The 9718-nt window shown below is 59.3% G+C and overlaps 2 long non-coding RNA genes across 2 annotated transcripts; one reads left to right on the forward strand and one right to left on the reverse strand.

Moving 5' to 3' along the window:
• The first annotated feature begins 280 nt into the window (after window positions 1-280).
• Window positions 281-2159, forward strand: LOC114110298 (uncharacterized). Its single transcript, XR_003586594.2, has 2 exons — window positions 281-377; window positions 1387-2159. It is a non-coding gene; the product is annotated as an uncharacterized LOC114110298 (long non-coding RNA).
• Window positions 2160-4548: 2389 nt separating this feature from the next.
• On the reverse strand, window positions 4549-9497 carry LOC121817666 (uncharacterized). The gene is made up of 2 exons (XR_006057716.2): window positions 4956-9497; window positions 4549-4873 (listed from the first exon to the last, which is right to left on the reverse strand). It is a non-coding gene; the product is annotated as an uncharacterized LOC121817666 (long non-coding RNA).
• Between the last annotated feature and the right edge of the window lie 221 nt (window positions 9498-9718).

Consider the following 9718-nt stretch of genomic DNA (forward strand, 5'->3'; position numbering starts at 1 on the left):
CAGCCACCTGGGACAAACTGTGGACGCCGCCAACATCCCACTGCAGACCCCCCCATATGCTTATAGTCCAGGACCTCACTCGGAGCCGGGGGTCCCCCTGCGCCGGGCTCTGAGAACCAGCGAGCATCTCCGAGCCTGGGAGAGCAGTGAGCAAGCTCTCGAGCTGTTTCTGTTGGCAACACAGATGTATTTCTTTTATTTGGTAGTAAATAGAGCAGGTGTGTGTACATCAAATAAAAGCAAGACAGATATAAACTGCCCCCTCGCCACTGGACGCTTATTCTGAACCAGGACGTCCTTTGGCAGGTCCTGGCACGCCAGAACCCCAGAGCGCGCGCTGGAGGGTAGAGCGGGGAGAAAGAGGAGGAGGCACGCAGGTCGGTGGGATTTGCTTTCTCTTCCGCAAGCGCACGCTGGGGCAGCCTGGGCCCGGGCGATGGGAGTGGGGGTCAGAGCAGCGGTGGTCCAGAGGACTGAGCAACTTGCGACCCTCGGGGGCTCTGGCGAGAGCTGGCGTCGTTGGGCTGCCTGGGCCTGGGCCAAGCGTTCCTGCTTCTACTGCGCGGGGTACCTGAACTTCCCTGGAGAGGCCCTGCGGGGGCTGGAGACTTATCTGAAAACCTTCCTACCCGCCTCCAGGGCCCCATGTCGCCCCACCCCTGGCGCTTGTCCACGCCCGGGGCCCTGAGACCCATCCCGGAGGTTTTTTCCTCTTAGCGAGCCAAGTGTGGACCGCCAAGTGGCTAGGAAAAGACCCCGCTAGTGGGTCACGGCGACGGAGTCGGAGTGTAAAAGCCGTGAGCTCCATGGAAACCCTCACTTGGGGGTCCAAAGCATAGCTGGGGAAGCCCCTGGGATGTCGCCCTCCAGGCACTTGCACCTGGCTGGGCAGAGGCACTTCTCCGCCCCTCCTCCGGGCTTCCCGCCCACTCTGCTCGCCCACCCCCGCCCAGCCTGCTGGCCGGTCTCTGCCTTTTGGGTGCGAGCGATCCGTTCGCCGGGCCCCGCGCATCTCGCAGTGTGCACGGCCTTGTGTGCACGTGAGCCTGTCTGGGTGCGCGGGGCGAATGGTGACCTTTGGCCTGCAAACATTTGGGAGGGTGCTGTGGGCGGATGGCGGAAGAGAGAAGAGGGCAGCAAGGATAACCGGGAGTGCTGTACTCTGGAGTCCCACCTGGTGCCTCGGACCCGGATACTGAGATCTGGGATGCGCCTGTTCCCGAGCTTGGCGCCTCTTGCGGAAGTACCCTGGAGGCTTATGGGGGTGGGGGTGGGGATTGGGGTGGGGGTGGGGAGCTCCAGCTTCTAGGGAATCCGGTCTCAGACAGCAGCGCAGCGGGTGTCCATTTTTCCTCTTGGGATCTTTCCCCACCCTTCTGCCTCCAGGATCCCGTTGCACTTCCACCGTGTGTCCGGGCAGTTTCGGAGACCAACGACAAGAGATTGTTGGAGGCAGCAGGCCTCCTCGGACAGTTTCCAGGAGATGCCCACTTGTTGTACTCGCCCAGCTCCCTTCCCTGACTGCTGCTCCAGGCGATGCCTCTTCGCAGCGAAAACTAACCCCCCTCCCCCAATCTCTGTCGCCGGATTCCTAAGGGATCCCTTCTGGTTGCAGTGGACCGAGAGGAAAAAGAGTTGGGGGAGATGTGAGAGCGAAGAGAGCAAGAACGCGCCGAGAGCGCGCTGCTTCCTTCTTTTAGTCTGGAGCTGCGGGGTGGAGTCACCTGGTGTGCCTCACCGGAGCGCTAAAGTCTTAAAGAAAAAGAAAGAATCCCCTTCTCTCGTGAGCTTCGCCGCCCTCGCCCCCCTTGGTGATGGAGTGCACGCATCAGATTTTCATCAAAGTTCTATTAAGTGAAACATAGGTTGCAGGGCACCCTTTGATTGAAACAGTTTAAATTTTAATTGTGTTTTTAATTTGACATATAGTTGCAGAAAGGAATGACACTGCGTCGCCAAGGGGCGGTCGATTTTCTTAATTTCTCCCAGAGGAATTGATGAGTCTATCAGGCCACTAGATTGGAAACCCATTAAAGCTCTCTGGTTAGGCTGTTAATTGGAACTTGATGGATGTGGGGAGGGGGGTGTTGGGACTCGGCTATGCTGATCCAATCTTCATGACTTTCTGTTTTCCAATAAATTACACAATTCATTTTCCAGCCGCAGATTACATAAATTGTACACCTCTGGGGCTCTCTTTTTCAAATAGGGAGCCCTTTTCCCCAAAAGCCTATTGCAAGATGTCATTTGCACCGAAGAACGAACAGCAGAGGCCCTTGAATGAAAATCGAAACATAATCAACGTTTATACTTAGAAAATTTATTGAGATCATTTTCTCTGGTATTTCCTTATTTTAAAGTTTCGACGCGCCATATATCATAATCCACTCGCGCAAAGGGGGGGGGGCAGACTGTGTTTAATATTTATCGAAGCTTGATTCCAAGATCAAACTTGTTTATGACTTCATCTGTCATTTCAGAGGGAGCCTTCTTCCACTATTACCCGGCTCAGCCAGCCTATTTCCCGACTGCCGCAGAGCAGAGAGGATCAATTTTTATTAGGCTCCTCGGCAAGTTTGCTCTGGGCCGCTTTAATATTGAGCAGCGGCATAATCTCGAGACCTAAACTTCAAGCGTCCTTTCAGTCTCGGAAAGTTTATCATTCTTTGAAACTCGGTTATGCCTAATTCCCAGGAAAAGCGGGAGGGGAGCGGGGAGCGATCCCAAGGAAGACGAGGGGCCTGACTCCCGAGGTAGCGGCTGTTAATCTGGTTGAACTAAGGAGGGGGCGGAGCTACCCCAAGACTAGGAGGGTGGGGCGGGAGGTGGGACCCAGTTGAAGGATTGCCACGCTCGAGGGCAGAGAGACAGGGTATCTGTGGGTGGTGGTTCCTGACGCTGAAGGCTCTTGGCAGTGTGGTTTGCAACTGCGTTCAGCCCAAGAGAGGGCGTCTGGGCCTCTGCCTTCGCCATGAAATCTCGGGGACCCACCCCCCCAAAAAAATGCCCCCAAGGGAGGGCGGGGAGATTCTGTCCTGGCCCTCTGGCCCCTGCAGTGGAACTGCTGTCCGTAACCGAGAGGCAGCGGGAGACCCCGCCCGTGACCAGCTGAAAGGAGAGGAGGCGTGGAGGACCCGTTTGCCCGATCTCCCCCAACAGCCTCTCCGCTGCAACCTCCCCGCCTTCGGCCTGCGCCACCACCACCATCATTTCCCGGGCCCGGGGCAGTGTGTCTGTGGCGCTGCAGCGCACGCTTGCGGACCGAATGCGTGCCACGGCGGAATCGTTTATGCAGAAGCGAGCCTGAGGTTTGCGGTGTTCGCGTCCGAAGAGGTGCCTGGGCAGGAGCGCGCGTCTGTGTAGACCAAACCGTCGAAACGATCGCAAGGAGCGTAGCGAGCAGACGGAGAACCGGGCAGGAAGGCTCCTTCTGACTTCCCTCCCAAACTAGCCCACGGAAGCGGGTGGTGGCAGCGGCTGGGGGTCCCGAGCCTGCACGGTTTCCTAAGAGTCCTCAAACCAGGCTGCATGGCTCCTCGCCACCGCCCCCCGCCCCCAACCTCGCCGGGTCTGGGAGCTGTTTCTCCGGGGCTCATCCCCGAGGCCCCGCCGCTGCCACACCTGGCCACTGCCTTGGCAGAGGCCAACTCCACCCAAACACCTGTCCGGGCGGGCTTGAGATAGCCGGGGTCCTCACAGTCTACCCCGCAGCCACTCCCAAGCTCAGCATCAATGCTTGCCCCGCCCCTCGCCCCTTCTCCAGGGCCTCGTACAGGCAGTGGGACAACCTCGGGCTTCCATCTTGCTTCCTCTACTTGGGTTGGTCACTTTTTTTTTTTTTCCTCCTGGGCCTCAGTTTCCCCGCCTGTATATTGGGCTAAGGATCGGCACCACGGGTTTGCTCTGAGGATTCAAGTGAAGACTGATTAGATGCACTCAGGATAGTCCAAGTTGCCGGCGTCGAGTATTTGCTAGCTCAGAAGGGTTCAGTGAAAGCCCTCCTCCTACCCCAAAGGGTGTTTCTTCCCCAGGCTCCGCTCGCCGCGTCGGCCTGTTTCCCTCGGGGTGGGCGCAGCCCGGCCGGGAGACCTGCGCGGAGAGGTCGCAGGTGGGTGAGAGTCGGCTGTTGGTTTCCAGGATGCTCCCTTCTACCCCGCAACTGTGCGGGGGCGCGCGGGCCGGGCTGTGACGTGGCGGAGCTCGCGCCGCGGCCGCGCAGAGGAGGACGCGCAAATTGTATTTCAGCACCGGGTCCTTCCGGGTTAATGAGCTGACACCATGATTAAAGCTGACCATTTGTAATGTGTCTCGACCCCGCCGCCGAGCCCTGAAGAGGTTAATGCGGTGACGGAGGCCGGCACCTGCCCCTCGCCGGCCTCCCTCCCGGGCCGTGGCGCACAGCCTCCGGCCCCCGCCCCCTCGCCTGCCCCTGCCCCCGCCGCGCCGCCGACTCCTAATCAATTAGCCCATTAACGAGCCCTTGGAGGAGTTAAGTAGGGAGAGGTTCTGCCACGGGTAGGGCTGCAGTCGGTAACTCACCGCGGCTAATGATATTATAAGCGCTTTACTCAATAACCCGGGCGCGGCGCGGGCGAGGAGGGAACTGCACCGTCATGGGGGCAGCGTCTGGACATTTGTGGGAACTGATTCAGTCTCCTCTCTCCCTTGGCTGCGTTGGGGGGGTGCACCATAGGGTCAGGGCTCCTGGGATCATTTGGCCGAGCCGTACTGGAGGCTGCAGACCCGGGGCTGAGGTCGTCTGAGCGCCTTGGAGTCTTGCCTCACCTTGCGTTCCTCCAGGCTTGTGTAGACAACTATGCCCTCGAAACATTTTGCCTGCGTCGCGTGGGTTTCGCATCTGGTACCAGTTGATCTGTGAATGAAAAGAGCAGGAGTCAGGGCTTTGAGAGGGCCGTGCAAACACCTTAGGGAATTATGGTTAACTGAGCACCTACCGTAAGCTGTGCTCAGAATCAAGCACTTTGACCTCATTTAGCTTCTTCGAGGCAATCGTTGCTTTCCCCTAATTTTAAAAATGAGAAAACCAAGGCTCAGAAAGTTTAAGAATCCTGTTCAAGGTCACCTTCCCATTTGAATACCCTTTCCCTAATCCTAAAACCATGGTCCTCACCTCCTTCTCCCCTTTCCTGGAGCAAATCGCTTCTATTTTTGCAGCAATTCCCTGACCTCCAATATTTAGGTAAAAATGAGTCAGGGAAGACAAGGCCGAGATTTGGTCTGTTTACAGAGGTTTACAGAGTACCTTTCATTCCTACCTAGGCCATTCTCAAAACAGGTGAAGGGAAGGGGATATTAATGGGTGCGTATCACCTTTGAGAACAGTGAGGCTCTGATTAGGACTTAGCTTGTCGAAGTTCACCTAGCGTGTAAATGATAGTGCTGGGATTTGAACCTGGATCTCCTGAAACAAGATCTAGGGCCTCCGCTGCCCCGGCCCCCCCCACCCGCGGCCCCGCCTCACAACGATCATGCAGTCCTGCAGGGCCTGTGACAAGGTTGGGGGCTGTGGGGAGGAAGGGCCAAAGTTGTCTGATCCTAGGCCTCCTAGTTAAGCTGCTACGAAGAGCATCAGTTCCCATGGGCACGCTCCTAAATCCCACGACCCCCAACCTCCGCCGCGGGGCGCAGAGGCCTGCCAGCTCTACCTGGCTGCTCAGGAGAGAAGGGATGAGAGGTTGGGGAGGGTCATGGCGCATGTGAGCCCTTTGAGGGTGTGAGGACCTGTCGCCTAAAGGAGGCGTGGGGCCACTCCAGTTCTGAGCCCCCAGCTGCCCCTGTCTCTCAATAGGGCCGGGGTCTGAGCCATCAGAGATGCCACAGAGGCTAAGAACCTAGCTGTCATCCATCCTGCTTTTGGTCCAGGCTGGTTGGACACAGCAGCTGCCCGCTGGGCTCTTCGCGAGCTGGGGAGAGAACAGGGGCTGTGAGAGCCCGGCCTGTGCTTTTTGAAAATTTCCGGGGCCGCTCGGCGGCGCTGCGATTGGCCGCGACCGAGTAACCTCTATGCAAATGAGGCCGCGCCACCTCCGCGCAGCCGGGGACCCGGCGAGCTGGCGGGCAAGGAAGGGGCATTCGCGCCGGGGCTGGGCGGGCGCACCTGAAGCCGGGCGGGCAGGGACCCCAGCGCAGCTGTCGGGTGCCCGCATTTCCCCCGCGCGGAGGGGACGCCTCGCCAGCTTCGCCGCCCCCTCCCCCCAACACCCCTCCCCGCCCCTCCCCCCCGCCTGCCTGCTTGCACCACCTTCCACCCAGATCATTTCTAAAGGGAGTTCTTGGTTTCCTCCGATTTCTTATGAACCCAGGATGGGCAGCAAGGAAGATGCGGGCAAGGGGTGTCCGGCGGCCGGCGGCGTCTCCAGCTTCACCATTCAGTCCATCCTGGGCGGGGGCCCCTCGGAGGCGCCAAGGGAGCCGGCCGGCTGGCCGGCCAGGAAGCGCAGCCTGTCCGTGTCCTCGGAGGAGGAGGAGCCGGACGACGGCTGGAAGGCACCCGCCTGCTTCTGCCCAGACCCGCACGGCCCCAAGGAGCCCGGCTCCAAGCACCACCCCCCCATCCCCTTTCCTTGCCTGGGTAAGGATCGCAAGCCGCCGGGTCGGCCTAGAGCAAGCTCTAGGGGAGGGAAACTGTGCCGGGGCTCTCGCGTCGGGCCCCCCGCCCCCGGCCAGAGCCACGGCCGCGCGGGGTCCGGGGCCGAGGGTGGGGTTGGGGGGAGAGGCGTGCTCCGCGCTGACTCCTCCGCCCCGCGGGTGCTCGGGAAGAAACCGGGAACACAGATGCCGCGCGGCGCGGTTTGGGGAAGGTTGGGTTGAAGGGAGTGTGTTTGCGGGTTTGGCACAGGGCCGGCCGCTCTCGAGGCTCTGCAATACCCCCTTTGCACATCGGATACTTTCTGCACACGAGGTCTGGAAGTCGGATCTGAGCGGTCCGTCCGTCCGTCTCTACGGCAATCTCTTTCTGCGTCCTTTTCTTCTCTCCCTTCCCCTCTCTTCGACCTTTGCCTCTCTCTCTCCCCTCCTCCTCCTCAGGATGATTAGCACTCCAAGATGATTGACAATGGTGCCTTTCAGAGATGGTTCCTCTTTACAACATTTGACCAAGGGGAGCCTCGTGTCAGCCCTTAGCTTGATTTCTGAACAAACGACCTGTGAAACGATGCCACCCTATAAAGCTCAGGGAACTCTTCCAGCTCAGTTACTACATGGCAAAATCATCTTTCAAAAAGATGCTAATGTTCCCCCTCCAGACCTCCTCCCCCTGTTGCCACACGTCCTTTCAGGAAGCTGGGAGCGCAGAGACCCCAGGCTCCAAGTAGTTGGGTCCCTCTCCTGTTGCTTTTCAAAAGCAGGATGCCGCTTTTTGGGTTTCAGCGAGAGGTAGAGAAGAGTAGGGGCTGAGATCCAGCAACATGGGAACCACGGCTGCAGGCGCCAGCCAAGCCCCTGGTCCTGGCAGGAGCTGGGGGTCCATGAGGCTCCCCAATTCCATGGCTCTCTTATCTGTTCTCACTCCCCAGGTACTCCCAAGGGCAGCGGAGGCGCGGGGCCGGCGAGCTCGGAGCGCAAGCCTTTCCTTTCTTCTTCGCACCCGGACTTTAAGGAAGAGAAAGACAGGCTCTTGCCCGCGGGCTCGCCGTCGCCGGGGCCCGAGCGGCCGCGGGACAGCGGCGGCGCCGAGCGGCAGGCGGGCGCGGCCAAGAAGAAGACGCGCACGGTCTTCTCGCGCAGCCAGGTGTACCAGCTCGAATCCACCTTCGACATGAAGCGCTACCTGAGCAGTTCGGAGCGCGCCTGCCTCGCCTCCAGCCTGCAGCTCACCGAGACCCAGGTCAAGACTTGGTTCCAGAACCGCCGCAACAAGTGGAAGCGGCAGCTCTCCGCCGAGCTGGAGGCCGCCAACATGGCGCACGCGTCGGCGCAGACTCTGGTGGGCATGCCGCTGGTGTTCCGGGACAGCTCGCTGCTGCGCGTGCCAGTGCCGCGCTCGCTCGCCTTCCCCGCGCCGCTCTACTACCCGGGCAGCAACCTCTCCGCCTTACCTCTCTACAACCTCTACAACAAGCTCGACTACTGAGAGCGGCCCGCCGGCGCCGCGCCGCGCCCTCCCGCCCGCTCCCAGCTTGGCTGGCGCGGGCTGCCCCCGCCCCCCAACTCCGGAGCAGGCGGCGCATTTCCAGAAATATTACGAAATACACCATGTGTATTCATTATCTCTTATTTATGGCTTCTGCCCTACTTTGGTTTGATTGTTTCTGGTATTTATCGGCATCCCTCCAGCCAGATCATTTGCTCTCTACCCGCCTCCAACCCCCAAACAAACCAATACGTTTTGAAAATCATTTAGGAGGGGACGTTCTAGGGTGGGGGTCGGACAGGGAGTTTCGGTCAGATCGACACTGGACGGTAGGACAAAAAAAAAAAAAAATCAGAAAAATAAAAACACCAAACCAGATACATTCCTCTCCCCGTAAATATATGTACACGCACACACGGCCGGCCAAGCCAGTCCTTGGGGGCTTTGAACAATGATCTCGACGCCTCTTTTCATTTCCCTTGTCCCGAGGATGGATAGGGGCGAAAGGGGGATAGATTTCAGATCTGTAAATATTTTTAAAAAGAAAAAATAAACATTTTAAACATCGTTGCTAACTTTGGTGCAATTGATTGGCTGGCGTGCTAATGCGCAGGTTTTTGTCGCTTTTCCACGGAACTGGTTGCAGGCGTGCGTCAGAGGAGGTCTGGATCTCCCCACCTGGAAGGTGGGGCGGAGGTCAGAAGTTAAAGGTCGGGCGCCGCCGAGATGGCACGTGGGCTGGAGGTGCACCCCATTCCACTAGCGGGTGCCCTAGTCTCCGCGCGGGCGGAGACAGCCTGGCCGGAATCCAACCCCCGGGGCGCTGAGAGGGATAGATGCGGGACTGCAGTTGCCAAAGCAGTTGCCTTGTGGAACGAGCTTCTTTCCAGCCCTGGGAGCGGCTTGGGGTTGGCGGCAGCACAGGGCCGTGCGACGTGGTCCATTCAGTGACAGAAGCCTCCCCTCCGAGGGCACAGGGCAGGTGGGGCGGCCCTGCCTGGATCTGGTGTCGAGCCCGGTTTGCTCGTCCCCCAGCCTGGCGCGACAAGACTTACAGCCGCTCACAGTTCCCAAGCCGGTGGCAGGGTTGCGCGTCTGGCGCGGCGCAGGAACAGGGCACAGAGAGGCGGCCCTTCGGCCAAGGAGGGATGAGGCCCGAGACCCGGCAAAGAAAGCTCGGGAGGAGAAGGCTCCTCCCCACAGTTTTTGTTGTTGTTGTTGTTGTTGTTCGTGGTTTTGCATGGAGCTTGGCTAAGTGGCCCGGTGTCGGGCAGGCACGTGGCAGCTGGCACTGAATGGAACCTTGATGCGCTGTCTGCGCGCCCACGGATTTCGGCGCCCCAACACCTGCTGCCGCACCCTGGCTTGGGAAGGCGCGGCATCAAGAGAACAGAGGCGCACGAGTGTTATGCAAATCGCTGGCTTGCAGTGTTAGACCGCAGCCACCTGTTCCTCGTAAAACGTCGGGGGAAAAAAAAAAAAAAAAGCCTGAGCTTTGAGGAGGCTGACCATTCAGTGTCACGTGAGTCGAGCTCCCGGGTTCTCCGGCCCCAGCTACTCCTTAGCCGCTGCTAAGGTGCGGGGAGTCGCAGCGCAGAGGCCGGATCTCATCCTCCAGAAAGAAAA

Source organism: Ovis aries, chromosome 22 (genome assembly GCF_016772045.2).
Source record: "Ovis aries strain OAR_USU_Benz2616 breed Rambouillet chromosome 22, ARS-UI_Ramb_v3.0, whole genome shotgun sequence".
NCBI lineage: Eukaryota > Metazoa > Chordata > Mammalia > Artiodactyla > Bovidae > Ovis > Ovis aries.